Raw genomic sequence first — 17,904 nt, 5'->3', positions numbered from 1 at the left:
GACAGTTGAAGTTGATTTGAAACAAATAGAAATGTTTCGATTTTTGCCGAATATGTCGCTGCACTCGCAGCCATCCTCTCTACACCACAAACCATACATACTTATAGACGTTTCACGACCATGTTAATCTTTTGGATCGAATTAACGCCATCTCTTGATTGGAATGGGAACTAAATTGACAAATTTTAGTTAGGTGGGAATTTCAAATTATAAATTTTGCGGGATTTTTGATGAAATTTCGCAGGAAATTAAAACAACAGAAAGACAATTCAATGTTTTACTGAAAACTTCAAATATTCCAATTTGTTTTCAAAATGCTAAACACTACTGCTATATGTCACGTGAAAGCACTGATGTGTATCGAGTTGAATGAAAATTTTTGAAAGAATCTTGTAGGATGATTGTTTAGATAAATACCTTATAATCTTTTACAAACTTCCAAAAATATATAGGCCCGAAATGTTGATGACACACTTGTCTATTGGAATAAACTGTTTCAGGATCTATTATATTGTTTTTTTAAATGTGGAGAAACACAACATGGGATGATCAATCAATGTAAACTAAAAATTCTACTCATAAAAACGGAGAGGAGGTTAGTACAATTGATTAAAATTGTGATTAAATCTAATTAAAAACGTAACACCACTATACACAATAAAATAATTAAGTCACAAACTGTAAAATAAAAAGTAAATAACAAAACAAATTAATTTAATTGTCAACTGTCAGTTGTTAAATATGACAAGAGAATTGACTGACAGCGACATCTCTGGATTGGAATGGTAATTAATTTGCTGTCTTGACCTTGACAATTTACGTGAAACGTCTATGAGTATGTATGGTTTGTGCTCTACACCGCTACGTATGAATCATAGAGTTATATATTAGCATAGAGAGAGTGTCATTCAGAGCGAAGTGACGACACCATCTTTTTTATTTGGATTATTGCTGTTTCACTCTTACGCATAGTAAAGCTGCTACAGTTGTCCTCCTCTTCCGTGCCTATCTTCACACTGAATGTCATCATAGATTTTCGATACAATGTGTTAGAAAGAGATGCAGCAAACCAGTCCATGGGATCTTGTCGTCAGGAAGCGCGGAAGGTAGGCTCCCTCTATGTTAATATATACCTCTATGGTATGAATACGGGCCATAGTTTCAAATTCTTGAATTTCTTGCGACATAGGTAAACCATAGGTACATACGAATAATCCAACAAAGCAGCTCAGATATTTATCAGCGTGATTTATATGCCTTTCAGCCTTCAATTCATGTTTTTTTAAGATACCTAACTTAAAAATACGTGTTACACACACGCCATACGTCAATCTTATTTTGATTTGCTAAGTAATCATATCGATGGCTTAACTTGCAAATCGGCTAACTCCATTTTATCGGTAAGTAGTTTTAATGAAATAATATAACTTTTTGTGAGAAATATCATAGTTATAACATAATATGTTGAGGATGGAGTTGTCCATTATTAACGTAACTATTTACTATGTGAATTGAGGAGTTACCCAATATACCAATTCTGTGATTTTAAGAAGTTTTTTTGTGTTCCTGTAAAGTTTTAAAAAACGGAGTTAGCCGCTGTGCAAGTTAAGCCATCGATATTTCAAAACCGATGTTTAAAATGGCGACCGATAAGTCATCGAATGATAACTAATCGACAATTTATGTGGCATTCAGCAGAAAATCACTAAGCGATTAGTCATCGATTGAGTCTGCTGAATGCACCCATTCACAAATGTTTGCGCTTTGATTCTAAACTTGTTGACAGCGAACTGAACGGTTGGTTGTTTAGGTTAAAATTTGACATTTTGCTTGCTTGGTTTGAACGTAACCTAAAATAAATTTTCTCAATAAATACGTTTTTGAATTTATTTTTTTTATTAAAGGAAAAAAGAAAATTTATTTAATAGATAACAACGTAGCAGAATGTCTTCAGTAGCCTTTATTTTATATATAAAACCCTTATCAATATATTTTACAAATATATACAATTTAAATTCCCGCCATATTTCAACACGTTTGCAAAGTTCAACTTAAATATCTTATGTTTGCAAAAATGGCGACCGCTTTCCAAACATGTTTGACGTTAGCAAGTCGTTCAGAACCATAAAGCGCAAACTGATTGCCAACGTTTGCATCTGGTGAACGCGCCCACTACTGCTATCATCACCAGTCGATGCAGCAGGCGCATGCGATTCCTCCCGTCGGACGCACAAGACAGACCGACCGTATAAAAGGTGCGTTCGCGGGTACAGTTGACGGTTCATTCTTGATCCGGACGTCAAAGAGTAAGGTCACTGCTTGCACACCCCACTCTTACCGACGAACAGCGAGAAGCCTGAGAGCACCAAGTGCTGAAGTAGCGGCGCACAGCTAGCCCTAAGCGATTAGTTTGGACTCAGTGTGAAAAACCAACGACGCTTGGCCGTGTAAACCAAAAAGGTAGACGGATTGCGGGGTTACAGAGGAATACTCTGGCCCTGGGCTCGAGTGGCAACGCTCGCCCCGAACTCTACCTAGTGTTCACATACGGCTCCAAGAACAAGTGCGAGTAAGGGGGACAAACTAATCACGAGAAAGGCTTTCAGCGAGGGACCCACCAGCAGCAGGGTAAACTGCACCCATCAGGTAAATATAGCCATTGTCTAAACGCCGGAAAAGCACGGAGGGGTGGACAATCCACCTTTATCCCTGGGGTTTACCCCCCAGAACACCTTGAGGCTGAGGTGCCCTCCGATCGCCAAACTAGCATCCTCCCAATCGTCATGCCTTCATCAGTAAGGTCCGTCAGCTCCACCCGGTCGCTTCGTCCTCGGACATCGACCTCGACAAACGTTGCCACCACTACAGCCAACCAATATGCCTCCTTGCAACAGGAAGGCACGGTACCTCCACACAGCGGCTACGACCGGCTCCAGGCGGAACTGGACCTCGCGACCCTTAGCGCGGAGATGCAAATCGTCCGCGATAAGTATCTCGAGGCCTACGGCCGCATCGAGCAGGAAGACGCCAATAACCCTTTTCTGCAGCGATATGCACGCGACTTTCCGCCTTTAACGCGACCAGCACAGGCTGGTCCTCAGCGTCAGAGCACTCACGTTAAGCAGGGTGCTAAACCAAAAATTCCCACTCAAACGTCCAATCAAGTATCTCAACAATCATCTCAATAACAACCCACGCAACAACAAGCACCCATCAGCGCAAACAATCCGCAACAATCTAACGACTTCGTCTTCCAAAGAAGACAACTAAAACAAATCTCATATGCCAATGCCGCAGCAAATCCTCGCCCAAAAAATCAGTCTAAAAACCAAAACGTTATCAATGCCATTAATGATCCGACTGTGTCCGAGTACCTTATCAAAGATCTTCCAAAAGATTTATGCAATAAACGCACCTTCTTTCGGCAAATAAATGCCACCACTCTTCTAGCCAATAAGATTCATTCATGCAAAGTTCTCTCTCGCGGCATCGCACACCTGCGACTTTTTAATTCAATAAATGCAGAGGAAATAGAGAAAGCAATCCGAAAAGCAACTGGCCAAACTATGGTTACGGTTCACAGCCGTAGCAAAAACCCCAACACTTCCTCTAGAGAGCCCACTTATCTCCTCTGCATCACCGGTATCGATGTGGATTATTCTGAGGGGGCCGCATTGCTCACCGAACAAGAGTTCCCAGTTGAAAAACTGTGGAGAGTCAAGTCCTACAAACTAGGCAAGGACTCTAAGGTGATCAAGGTGGTGACTAAATCCTTAGAAAAATTCACAACAGCATTGAGCCGAGGCATAACTCTCGACGGAGAAATCTACAATGCCGAGCTTCCACACGGCTCTGATCCAACTATCCCTACCCCAAAATATTGCAGCAAATGTTGCATCAACGGACACTCTATTGACGAATGCCCTCAAAAAGCATTCGTCTGCCCCCACTGCGGCGGCAATCATAAATCCAGCGCCTGCACAAAACAGCAGGAACCCAAATGCCCGAATTGCAGCGGCGACCACCCTGCATATTCCAATAAGTGTCCACAAAGACACACTATCCCCTCCGCCCAACACGAAATACAGCCACTATCGATCGAAAGATCATTCCCTCCATTTGAACTCCCAACGGAAACGAAGAACATCCTGTCTATCCAGACTGCTCTGTTGCTGAACTTGTTGCCCGAACTTCGCGAGCATATCGCAGCTATCACGGCTAATCTAATTAGCCAAGTCTACGACCACTCGACAGTGGTCCACGGGTACGGAAGCAATGTCACGGTGACATTCCGCTCCAACCACTAAACACCCTCCCTTTATGGATTTCACCCTAGGCACAGTCAACTGTCAGGGTCTCTCCAAAAAGAGACCCCTCATCAAGAATATCCTGTCGAAGCACAACATCCAGATCCTCGCACTCACAGATACTCTGTCGAAAAGCGATCCACACTTCGCAGGATATTCGATCATCCATCGAAGCCGCTGTCAGGTTTCACGCGGGAATGGTATTCTCGTTAAACACGGAATACCGCACACCACACACACATTCCCCCAAAATTTTCGTCCACCTGATGTGGACTTCCTGGCAATTGACGTGCATATCCCCAATAACGAAACCCTCACGATAGTCTCTTACTACAAACACCCGGATCAACCACTCAACAGGCATTTGATAGAGTATTTTTCAAGGCTCGGCAAGGCCGTGTTGATGGGCGATCTGAATTGTAGACACACACAGTTTGGTGATCACCGTCAAAACCCAGAAGGCATCCGCCTCACGGATTTTCTACTAGACCTTCCTATCTCTCGAATCACCAACACTGAATACACGTTTCTGAACGCTGCTGGGGCCTCTATTGTCGACCACATCCTAGTTACTAGTAACATTCTGGATCGGTTCGAGGATAGATGCCACATCGGTGACTCAATAACGTCAGACCACGTACCACTTCTTGTCAACACTGACATACTAACTCCAAAACAACCCAACCCTCCAAGAACTATAAGAGACTATCGTCACGCTAACTGGACTGAATTCCAAAATTTCATCACTCAAAATCTCCCTATGTTAGGCGAACTTGATACTAACGATAGTATCGACACCAGTGCAACCGAAATTGAGAACCTCATCACCGAGGCGATCACGCACACTATTCCACTTAAACAAATAACCTATACATCACCGGCACTTCCACAATACATCATTGCCAAAATCCAACAAAAAAGACGTCTTCTACGTCAATACAAGGCCAACAGAAATCCACTAATCAAAACAGAGTACAACCGGATCTGCGCCAGGATAAAGAGAGAGATATCTGACCTAACGGCTCGCCGGTGGGAAGCTACTACCTCAAAACTGGACTACAGAGACGGTAGTAAATTCTGGCACAAATTCAAAGTCCTAACAAAACAAAAACTATCTCAACCATCTCATCTGTTGGTCAACAATCACATAGTCAATTCCCCAGAAGGGAAAGCCGAAGCATTCAGAAATTCGCTTCAAAACAATTTTCAAACCCCAGATAACCCGAACTTTGATCGCTTATTCAAACTCCACACAGAATACATAGTAAATGTTACTCTCAACTACCACGTTCCAGTCTATGATCCAATCATGGACCCCCTCACAAACAGGGAAACGGAGAGCTTTTGCCAAATTGGCAAAAACAGCGCTTCCGGACCTGATGGCATCAACCGAAGGTGCCTCAAAAAACTTCCTGAGAGTATCATCCCTCTTCTAACTAAAATATTCAATGCATGTCTCAAAAATAGCCACTTTCCTACTCCTTGGAAAGTGGCCAATACCATCATGCTTTTGAAAAAAGGCAAACCCCCAACCGACGTGGAATCCTACAGACCAATATCTTTAATCAACACTCTGGGTAAGGTTCTTGAGCTAATCCTAAAAGAGAGGCTCAATGACTTTCTCCAAAACCACAACATCATACCAAAATTCCAATACGGATTCCAGTCTGGTAAATCTACTAAACATGCATTAATAGATTTCACAACTAAAGTTACCCAAACCATCAACGATGGTTCATTCGCCATAGCCACATTTCTGGATGTGCAGAAGGCTTTCGATCAGGTCTGGCACGACGGACTTGTTCGGAAACTTCTGGACATCGGGCTACCATTACAATTTACCAAAATTGTACACTCATACCTCCACAACCGAACTGTCAGAGTGAAAATAAGCGATCAAAAGTCCACCCCTTTCACTCCACAAGCTGGAGTTCCCCAGGGTTCAGTCCTAGCACCGCTGTTGTACATCATCTACAACAGCGATATCACCAATCAAAATATCCCAGGCACTCGGCTGTTTCTGTACGCAGACGATACGGCTCTGCTCACAACAACCTCTCGATACAACCCAAGACTCATCCATAGAAGAGCCCAGGCTCTGTTGGACGGGGTCGGAGAATGGTGTTGTAAGTGGAGAGTCACGCTGAACGCGAACAAAACAACAACAATTGTGTTTCGCGCCCCTTCTGTGTCACATAGAATCATAATTAATGAAGACGACCAATATCCATTGAGACTGTTGGGAGAAAGGCTTGTTGTTAGCCCGACTGCGACCTATTTGGGAGTACTGTTCACCAGGACTCTTAACTGGGACGCAGATCTAAAGGCAACTTTAGATAGGGTAAGGAACAGGGCCAGACTTCTCAACCCTCTCTCTGGACGAATTGGCAAGACACATAAGAAGACTCTCATTCACACTTACAAGACCTTTATTCGACCAGTAATAGAATACAAGTCATGTCTCTACACTCTTTGCTCAAGAGCAAAACAAGAGAGGTTGTTGCGAGCGGAACGTAGAATCTTGCGTGTATGCAACTACGAGCACTGGAGATATCCCTCAAACGAAATCCATAACATTTCAAACATCCCCAAAATCACCGAGAGAATAAACTCTCTGAACAGGAACTTCACAATCAAAGTAATCAACGATCCCCCCTCCGACACACAAGAAACTCTCAAATGTTCCTGTTCATCTTCCGGCCACGTACTCTACCGAAAGCCCAAACACAAAAAGATTCATTTACCGTCCGCTCTATTGCAAACATGCATTGACCAACTCCCGGTAGAGTACGAAAACATCCTCGAGGCTACCCCGTTAGCCTTCCGTACCCACCTTTAACATCTCCTCTTCCCTACCCCGAACAGGGAGAAGTTGGTTTTTTGCGGTTTCCCAACTTCATTGCACAATTATACCTGTTCGTCCCAAGAAAATAGCCGCAACTATTTTCTCCACTCGAACGCACACTGTCCACGCCGCGCTCAAAGCCACCTCCTGACCGCCGACGAGGGACGCAGGTTCGCCTGTCGTTGTACAATGGTTTCTAGGGAGACTGGTCGAGAGCAAAGCACGGACAGTACACATAAATGTCTATGGAACCAACAACAATCCATCAAACTTTCTTCTCTGTTGACTTCTTAGCCTTCTGGACACCACCGTCCGGCATAACCCAGATCCAAAAAACACCAGGATACGGCGCTTGCCCCAGTGTGTTTTTCGGACTGTTTGCTTTTGCTGCCAACATTATACATTCACTACAAACCCTGAACAGGACAAAATCCTAAACGGGGACAATCATTGATCGCATTTCCACATAGCATTATATCTATACACGCAAATCAAACAATGATAGTAGTAGTACAGTTGACAAATTGTCGCCGACAATTTCTAACCTCATTTAATATAAATAATATCGTTAATAGATAAATAAACAAGGTATATTTACTTTTAATTAATATTAATAACCAATTATTAAAATATAATAGGTAAATATATATTGTTATATCATTTTAAAGTGCGCATGCGTTTTGCTGCTAATTTGTCGCCGACAGGCACCCGCGAACGCACTTAATGTTTACATTTGAGGAGTGCACAGAACATCGCTTGCGACTGCTGCTTGCGTCAATCGCATAAGAGAGACTGCGCCTTAAGAAAATAATTTATTAGATAAAGATTGGAAGAAATTTTGGTGGAAATCAACTTATGTGAATTGAACACCGCTGTCCTGCGCGTAGTACCAAAAATTAATGTTTATTAAAAAAATTTCCTGACGTCGTGGTAATTAATCGATTTTAATTTTGAAAATTTCAAATTAAAGGTACAGTACACTTCTATAAGCAAAAAAATTTCAAGTTGCTATCTGCTTCATTTTCAGTCCTGTAACATTTTGAAAAAATAAATTTTTTTTGCGAAAGCTGGATTGCAAAATTTATATTGCAAAATCTATTAAACCGACCTTACTGAAATTTACACCATTGTTTTACTGTATCATAAAGTTTTTCTGTGTGAAATATGAAGGTCCTAAGTTTAGCATAAATGGTTGAAAAACGTAAAATGCGAATACTTGTTTTTGTATGGTTTTTTTCGCAATTATTGCTATTTTGCAACAAGGATGACTATTTTTTAAATTTTTAACCAATTCTATATTGCAGGAAATTTAAGTACGCAACTTTTATATGAGTACAACTTTTCTCGGAAATGAACACTTTTAAAGTTATAATCAAAAAACGAAGAAAAAAATCGAATTTTTCCTTCATTTTTTGACATTTTGATTATTTAAACAATGTTCCGGACCTTTTTGAGTGGGAGGATAACTCAAATATTATTATTTGAGTTATTTTCAAGCAAATTCTACAACAAAATTTGAGTCATCTCTCAACGTCCATCTCAAAACAGATGCGCCCTGGACTATTAATAATTTCCATAGATTCTAAAAAAGATAGCTTAAGGCCTTTATTTTGAATATGCAGAATTTGAAACTCTTCATTGAAAGAATGATTATGATCTAGAAGGTGAAGTGCGTATGTAGAAGTGTCTGTTTTTCTATTGTTGAAAGCCCTTTTGTGTTCTGCTATCCGTTTGTCAAAAGTTCTGCCAGTTTGACCGATGTACGTTTTCGGACAGTCACCACAAGTTAGTTTGTACACACCACTCTGTAGTTGCTTTCTATTTCGGCTTTTATTGTTCTTAATATATTTGCTTAAGTTGTTGTTAGTTCTGAAAGCTGGTGTTATTCCTTTCTTCTTTATGTATCTGGCTATTTTTGTTATGTTGCCAGTATATGTAAAGGCGGCTGCACAATTGACCGGGAACGGGAACGAGAACGGAAACTGAAAGCATCAGCAGATTCACAATTAAATGGTAAACAGCTGTTTTGTGTCACTGTCACTTGTGCTATTAATTATTTTTCTTCACAAAATAAATTTTGTGGAACGATCTTTTTCTAATTTTATTAAAAGAACATGTCTGTTAACTCTAAAAATATGGATTTATTTGATGACGAGCTTTTATAATATTTTCGTTTTTTTATAATCTTGGAACTAATTTACAGAATATGTGTGCAATCGCAAAGGTTTGTCAGCATAAAGATAAAAAGCATATCATTCAAATATTTATATTATTATTGTATCTAATTACTACCCAAGTAGCAATTTTTCGACGCATTGGTTGTCAGTACAAACAAATGCACTGTATATGACGTTGCCACAGTGGACTTTCAGTTGTTTCGGCCAACGACCCCTAACCCGACTGACATTACGATGTTACAACGTTAAGTAATATCTTTAGTTATATGGGCAACTAAGTTATTACTATTTGTGACAACTACATATTACAGTTAAGTTTTTTCAACAATCGCAACTACTTAAAAACGTTATAATGCTAAACTAATTTACGCCCGTGGGTTTTCTGGCCGACTAGGTAGTTGTCTCTCACGACCCCAGGGCCTTTACGTATAGTTCTATAGATGTGTGACACGTTTACGGCAACTTCAGGAGCAAAAAAAGAATTTACTTTATAACCGTACTTTTTTCTTATAATTTTATATTTTATTTTGCTGGAAATTTTCGATTTATTTAACAACCTGTTTATTTGTTTTTTATTAGCTGGTTTCTCCATTGTCCATTGTTTTATCAGTAGATTTGATAAGCTTAAATCTTTGTAACAGCTTTGCTAGACAGGGTTGCCAGGCCAGTTCTTACTCTTTCAGTACTATATCCGTTGCAAGATAATTTGGCTGAAACTCCGACAAAATATGTACTTTTTGTACATATTTTGTCTGAATTCCATCCGAATTATCTTGCAGCGGATAGTAGTTTTGCTTTCAAAAAATCAATAGAAATCAGTAGATTCTTTTTAGGCCCTGTAAATACAGTAAAATCTGTGTTAACGGTTACCTGTCAAAATCGCCCGGTTTCATAATCAACTTAAAGTAAACATTAAGTAAAGTTCACTTTAAAGTTGACATTTACCCATATATGAATTGTGATAAAGGTAGGTACCAACTTACTTAAAATTTAAAATCCTTAACTGATTATGAAACCGAGCGTTACAATCATTTTGAAAATTCTCCAAACCAATTATATGAAGATTTCCTTATTTAGATCTGGTATTTACCAGTTTCATTTCTCTGTCCATCTATTATCATCATCTACGTCCTGAATCTTATTTTCGGTAATGACATTGGGAAATTGTAACAAAATGTCTGAAAATTAATTTAGAAATGGGGCGAATACTATTAAAAAGCAAATTTTATTTTAGTGATAACAAAATATGGAAATATACCAAACATCTAAAAAAAAAATTGCCTACTAGAATTTTTTAAATAATATCAAAAATATACCAAAACAGTAGATATCTACTAAATGTGGCAACGCTGTTAAGGAGAATGATGCACTTCATTGCACTGGTCACATGACCTCTGTCACCCAATAAGAGGGTGCGTTCTAAAGTGGTTGGGATAGTCGGTCCAGGCCGTGTTTGGTCGGCGATTGGACTTCTCGGTTGTCTCATCCGTCTATGGTTGGTAATAAGGTATATTTTAATAAGGTATATTTAAATAAATAAGGAAAACCAAACAGCGGAGGTAAAAAGAAGGGTCAGATTAGCCTGGGCAGGATTTGGAAAATTAAAATGGGTCCTAAAAACTAAAAAAATACAACAATACTTAAAAACAAGAGTGTTTGACCAGTGCATACTCCCAATTCTCACATACGCATGCCAAACATTGACCTTGACCAAGGCAAACATGGATAAAATAATAAAGACACAAAGAGCCATGGAGAGAGCAATGTTAGGAGTAAAATTGACAGACAAAAAGCAAAACAACTGGGTCAGAAATAGAACAAAAGTCAAAGACGCAGGTCAACATATAACCAGGCTAAAATGGAGCTTCGCAGGTCATAACGCTAGACAAACGGACAATAGGTGGAATAGCACGATACAACAATGGAGACCATGGACAGGAAAGAGAGCAAGAGGACGACCCCAGATGAGATGGGGAGACGACATTAAAAAGATAGGAGGAACGCACTGGAAACAGAAAGCACTAAACAGAAGCGAATGGAGGAAACTGGGGGAAGCCTATGTTCAGAATTGGACGAATTAAAGGGCAAAAGAAGAAGAAGAAGAAGGTATATTTTAAGTAATATTGGTAATGTTGTTTAATGCACCATTTTGGTTTTTTTGGGATGTAAAGAAAATAAAAACACAAAATATAAAAAATGCAGGCATTTTCTAATACCTTTAAAAGCACCATCAATACATTAAATTTATACAAAACATCTTTAACATAAATTCTGGCTTTTATATTAAAATTAGATTTTTTAAATATACATATTTTTTGTTAAAAAGGTGATAAAAAATGAGCGCGTGTGTTTTTTAAAGGTGGAATATCCATATTTGACGGTAATCTGAGATGCGTTTATAAATTTCACATCAGGTAATTTTGTTTAAGTCCTTATTTATGTATTTATATAAATTTAAATACCTGATATGCTGTCAAAATAGTTTACTTTTTATATAGGTAAAAAAACATAACCAGCCCGACTCTTTGAGCAACCATTGCACGCAGTCACTTTTTATAGTCGCTTCAGTTGTCTTATGCAACGCTTAAGGTTGCCTAGGCAACGTCAAGACAACTCAAAAATCGTCCACCAAATTAGTGCAGAATTGGGTCGTCTTCTAGGCAATAACAACGTTGTAACAAAACGTTGCCACGCGGTAGACAACGTTGTCGCGTCGACAAATTGCTACTTGGGTATATAAGTACGTACTATGATCTACATCAATCATACGAATAAGGACATTTTTCCAATAAAGAAATCAATCGTTCGTCATTTATTTTAATGCAAAATGTATAAAAATTGTCACTAAAACTTGATCACACACTTCTAATAACAAATTTTTATTGGGCATTTGACAGTATTTTTAATACTGCCTTCTGATTGGTTCCGGGAATACAACGGGAACGAGAAAGTTAAAACATGGTCAACTTTCCCGTTCCCGTTACCGGACAGCTTCTCGTTCTCGGTTATTGTGCATCTACAACATTAATTTACATAAAGGTTAACTTTTTTCCCGTTCCCGTTTCCGTTCTCGTTCCCGTTCCCGGGCAATTGTGCAGCCGCCTTAAGAGAGCAGAAGGTACTGGGTTCTTTCTGTGGAGGTGGATACACTAATTTCAGGGCTTTCTTATGGAGTTTTTGATTTAAAATTTTGTTAACTGTTTGTTCGTTATAGCCATTGTTTACTGCTATTTGTTTAATGACGTTTAGTTCTATCTCGAAGTTATTTCTTGTCATGGGAATTTCTATTAGACTATGTATCATGCTATGGTAGGCTGCTAATTTGTGTTGTGTAGGATGGGATGATGAATTGTGTATAGTTGTGTCAGTATGGGTAGGTTTATGATATGAGGCCATTATTTGCAAAACTTGCTCTTTGCTCGAAAGTCATTTTTTGGGAAATCGAAAAAAACGATTAACGGCCGAGTAGTGTTTAGCTCACAACGTAAAGAGTTTTATTAATGTTGCTTATAGTTTTTAGCAATAGAAATTAGAAGTTTGTAGCCTAAAATATTTACAGATTTTTAGAAAAAAAATAATGTTTATTGCAAACAACCAGTTTTGCAAATAAATATATAAAAAAATAACAAACCGTATTTAGTTCAATAAAAAACATAAGGGATTTATTCATGAAAACTTTTTTAGTCATATAAGGAAAATGTTTAAACAAAAAAAATCAAAAGTAATATCAATCAGTCATGCTCAAATCAAAAAACAGTCATTTTCTGCATTTTGGCAATTTTCCAAACCATCAACGGTTTCTTCTGGTGACGTAGAATCTGTCTTCAAGTGCTCTTTGTAAAAATTTAGTTCAGGAAGGCTTCTCCAATTTTCTCCATAGTGTTTGGAAAGGAGACTATTAATAGTTCCTTTATCCCCCTTTAGTTCTTTTCCCAGTGGTAATTTCTTAGGAGCCATTGAAAAAAGAGAAAAATTTTTCTTACAAACGCTTTTAGCTTTTCCAACGTCATTTCGGCAATTGGGTTCACCTTGGACTAGAACATTGTTGGCTTTTTTGTAAAAAATAAACCGCTTTGCCTTGTTAAATTCAAAGTGCCATGAACTAGGCAGCTTAATAACTCGTTTTGTTTGTGTCCTCCAATCAAACACATCCCAATCAATACCGATTTTCCGTACAGTGGAATGCTTTCTGATTAAATCGTCGTAGCCACTAATCTCCACGATAACATGCCTTTTTTTAATGTCTTTTTCTATAAGGCCGAAGATACGATCAGGTGGAATAAAGGAATGACCGACGATCGGAAAAATTAATTCAATTTGTTTAATATGATTCGGCGATTCTTCTAGAAGCCAATAAGCCAACATTGCCATCATATTCGAATTTTTGTTTTGTCCGCCGCAACCATCAGCGAACAAACGTACTGTTTCTATGCTGACATCAAAATCAAAATTCTTTAGAGCATGTTGCAAAGCTGACGCTATTGTATTAGAATCTTTTCGAGAGTCAATTTCTGTCCACACGTAAGAAAACACATTTGTTGGTCTTAATTTATCTGCAGAAGTTCCAGCAACAATTGTAAAATTATTATAGTTTATTTGCTGGCTGAAATATGCTGCTTGATCAGGCAGTCTAGGCAGTGCTAAGTTTTTTTGCAGTCGAACGAAAAGTAAGTTGTGTTGGGTTTCGGATTTTTAAGGAGTTTGAAAAAAGTCTTTGCTTTTACGATATGAACACGATGCTCAGTGGTTAACTTTTGCCGAACAGCTAAAGAAGTTGCTACTTTCAACTGCTCCTTTGTTCTCAAGCAAGTGGAGCAACAGTCAGTCAGCGGAGTTCCAAAAGCGATGTTGTAGTTAACATTCACATACTTTCGAAAATAACTACCCTAATAGCACACGACGTCCTTTGGACGTCCAAAATAGGTCCATTTTTGGTCCTTACGTCCATGGACTATAAACGGACGTCCTTTGGACGTCCCATGTTGGACGTCCTTCGGAAGGAATAAATATGGACGTCCTTTGGACGTCCGACGTTGGACGTCCTTCGGACGGAATAAATATGGACGTCCTTTGGACGTCCGACGTTGAACGTCCTTTGGACGTCCATACTGGACGAAATACGGACGTTTTATGAACGCTTATATATTTTATATTGGACACATTATTACGGGATCAAATAGCAAAATAATTCAATAAAATATTAACTTACGCGTTAACTTTACGTTAATGAAATACAGTCAAACCTGTCAGTAACGGCCACTAAAATGAAAGAACTATTGGCTGATATTGAAAGGTGGCCTTTATTGCCAGTTTTTGTAGTCTAGATATACAGTAAAACTTGTGTTACTGGCCACCTGATAAAATCGGCCACCTGTACTAACGGCCAGTTTAAAAATTCCCCAAACCAATTATATCTAGACTACAAAAACTGGCAATACCGGTCACCTTTCTATATCGGCCAATAGCTTTTTCATTTTTAGTGGCCGTTACTGACAGGTTTTACTGTAATTGGTTTGGGGAATTTTTAAACTGGCCGTTAGTACAGGTGGCCGGTGTTTGCAGGGGGCCGGTAACACAGGTTTTACTGTAGTTTAAATCGAAAAGATTAAATCTTAATTCAAAATTGTATATACAATTATTACAATTATAAACTATATATAGTTTAATCCAAAACATGTTTTTGATTTTATGTAATGTAATGAAAATCTTATTTGTAAATTATTGGTTACAGATGTTTAACAATAGGAAATATTCAAGAATAAATAAAATAAAAGTTTAATCCTAACAACACAAAACATTCCAGGAATGTAGGTACTACCGTTCTATTCCGTGAACATCTATCTGATTAAATTATGGGTGGAAAGTTACCACAAGATATTCTATGAACATAGTACAATGTCTTCCTGGAGCGGTAAAATTTTCCATTACAAGATTTTAAGAGAGGCCATTTACTATTCAATTTGCGTTCATTTTCAAATTTGCCGCGCGAGTATCTATGTAGCGTCGCGTGGTCATTGGTCATCAAGTCATCAATTATTTCATTTTCATCATAAGATAACCTAAAAATTTAGTAAGAATTTTGATGTGAAAAAAATGCATCGATAAGGGGGTGAAAAATGGAAATTAGTGGCTTTTTTTTGCTGTACTCAACTGTACTGTTTAGTATGCTAGTTTTGGCTATGGCTGGATCTCTTGAAACAATTATGTAAGTATTATAAAATCCGTTTTCAATTTTCTTTATGAAACGAATCATTTATGCATGTATTACCTGTAAATATTTTGATTTTTAATTGTAAAGAATAGAAAAATTACCGTTCATTTTAATTTTTTTTAGAATCAGCTGAAAGTGGTCTACAAAAAACCAGATATAACCAAAATAAAGATATAAAAAGTGTATTGGCTAATTGGAAGAAACTCAACATTGTCCGTGCATAATAAGTTATTACTTTATAAACAAATATTAAGACCTAGGAATGGAACCTGGATATAATCATCAAGAAGATAGCAGGAATCCCGACAAACAACTTAAATAAGTACAAGAATATTGAGGAAATCCAGCTCCTCGATACTACTGGGCAAACTAGAAGATTGAAGAGGACAAAGCCTTTTGAACTAGTTTGAGTGATATGTGATAGTGAAAAGCAGAGCATAGTGCGTGATGTGGCTGTGTATGTTAGAATAGTGCACGATCTTGTTAGATTAGATAAGAGACGCTACCCTAATAGCACAAGGACGTCCAATGGACGTCCATTGGACGTCCTTCACGGACTTTAGGGACGTCCTTTGGACGTCCGTTTTCGTCCGAGGAACGTCCTTTATACGTCCTATTTTGGTCCAAATGTCGCGCTACCGAACGTCCATTGGACGTCCATCTAAGGTCCGAGGGGACGTATATTGGAACTTAATCGGACGTAAATTGGACCTTAATCGGACGTCCTAGGGGACGTAAATTGGACCTTAATCGGACGTAAATTGGACCTTAATCGGACGTAAATTGGACCTTAATCGGACATAAATTGGACCTTAATCGGACGTCCTAGGGGACGTAAATTGGACCTTAATCGGACGTAAATTGGACCTTAATCGGACGTAAATTGGACCTTAATCGGACATAAATTGGACCTTAATCGGACGTCCTAGGGGACGTAAATTGGACCTTAATCGGACGTAAATTGGACCTTAATCGGACGTAAATTGGACCTTAATCGGACATAAATTGGACCTTAATAGGACGTAAATTGGACCTTAATCGGACGTAAATTGGACCTTAATCGGACGTAAATTGGACCTTAATCGGACGTAAATTGGACCTTAATCGGACGTAAATTGGACCTTAATCGGACGTAAATTGGACCTTAATCGGACGTAAATGGGACCTTAAGCGGACGTAAATTGTACCTTAATCGGACGTAAATTGGACCTTAATCGGACGTCCTAGGGGACGTGAATTGGACCTTAACAGGACGTCCAATTTTGGTCCAAAGGCCAAGTTGCCAAACGTCCAATGGAGGTCCACCTAACGTCAGAGGGGACGTTCGGTGGACGTCATTTGTGCATTCATAGGATGTCCCAGTTTGGTCCAATGTCTTGCTGCTGAACATCCATCTAACGTCCTGGAAGGTCATTCGGTGGACGTCTAGCGACGATATTTAGACCTGTGGAGAATGTATTGTGGGAAATAAAAAATATATTTTTTAAGGAACTTATATTTCATCTTATATCAAATTACAATTATTGGATATTACATTATTTACATTAAATTACAATACACTTCTCCAAGAAATTAACGCACCACCTTAAATATGGGGTATATTTGATGTCTCGTATTTCCTAAACCTGTTGTCCCATCTAAGTGATGTTTTTATAATATTATAGCCTAGGCTATAGGTTACCTCCTTAAGCTTGTCATGCACAGGGAGCTATGCTGTAATATATGTATATTATATCATATCGCTCTCTATAGTAATGTGATATAATATATATTACAGTATAGCTCCCTGTGCATGACAAGCATAAGGAGGTAACATATTCTAGGGCCTAGACTAGAATATTATAAAAAAATCACTTAGATGCAACAACAGGTTTAGGAAATTCGAGACATCAAAAATGCCCATTTTTTAAGGTGGTGCGTAATGGGCTGTATTTACAGGGTGTAACAAAAATACAGGTCATAAATTAAATCACATATTCTGGGACCAAAAATAGTTCAAATGAACCTAACTTACCTTGTACAAATATGCACATAAAAAAAAATTACAGCCCTTTGAAATTACAAAATGAAAATCGATTTTTTCGATTATATCGAAAACTATTAGCGATTTTTTATTGAAAATGGACATGTGACATGTGGCATTATTATGGCAGGAATATCTTAAAGAAAAATTATGGTGAAATTTGTGCACCCCATAAAAATTTTATGGGGGTTTTGATCCCTTAAATCCTCCCAAACTTTTGTGTATGTTCCAATTCAATTTTATTATTGTGGTACCATTAGTTAAATTCAATATTTTTGTTTCTTAGTATTTTTCAGATAAGGCAGTTTTTATCGAGTTGCGACTTCTTTTTTAATATGTCC

The sequence above is a fragment of the Diabrotica virgifera genome, chromosome 5 (assembly GCF_917563875.1).
Source record: "Diabrotica virgifera virgifera chromosome 5, PGI_DIABVI_V3a".
In the NCBI taxonomy this organism is placed as follows: Eukaryota; Metazoa; Arthropoda; class Insecta; order Coleoptera; family Chrysomelidae; genus Diabrotica; species Diabrotica virgifera.
The sequence above is the reverse complement of the archived record's forward strand: the minus strand, read 5'-3'. Positions refer to the sequence as shown.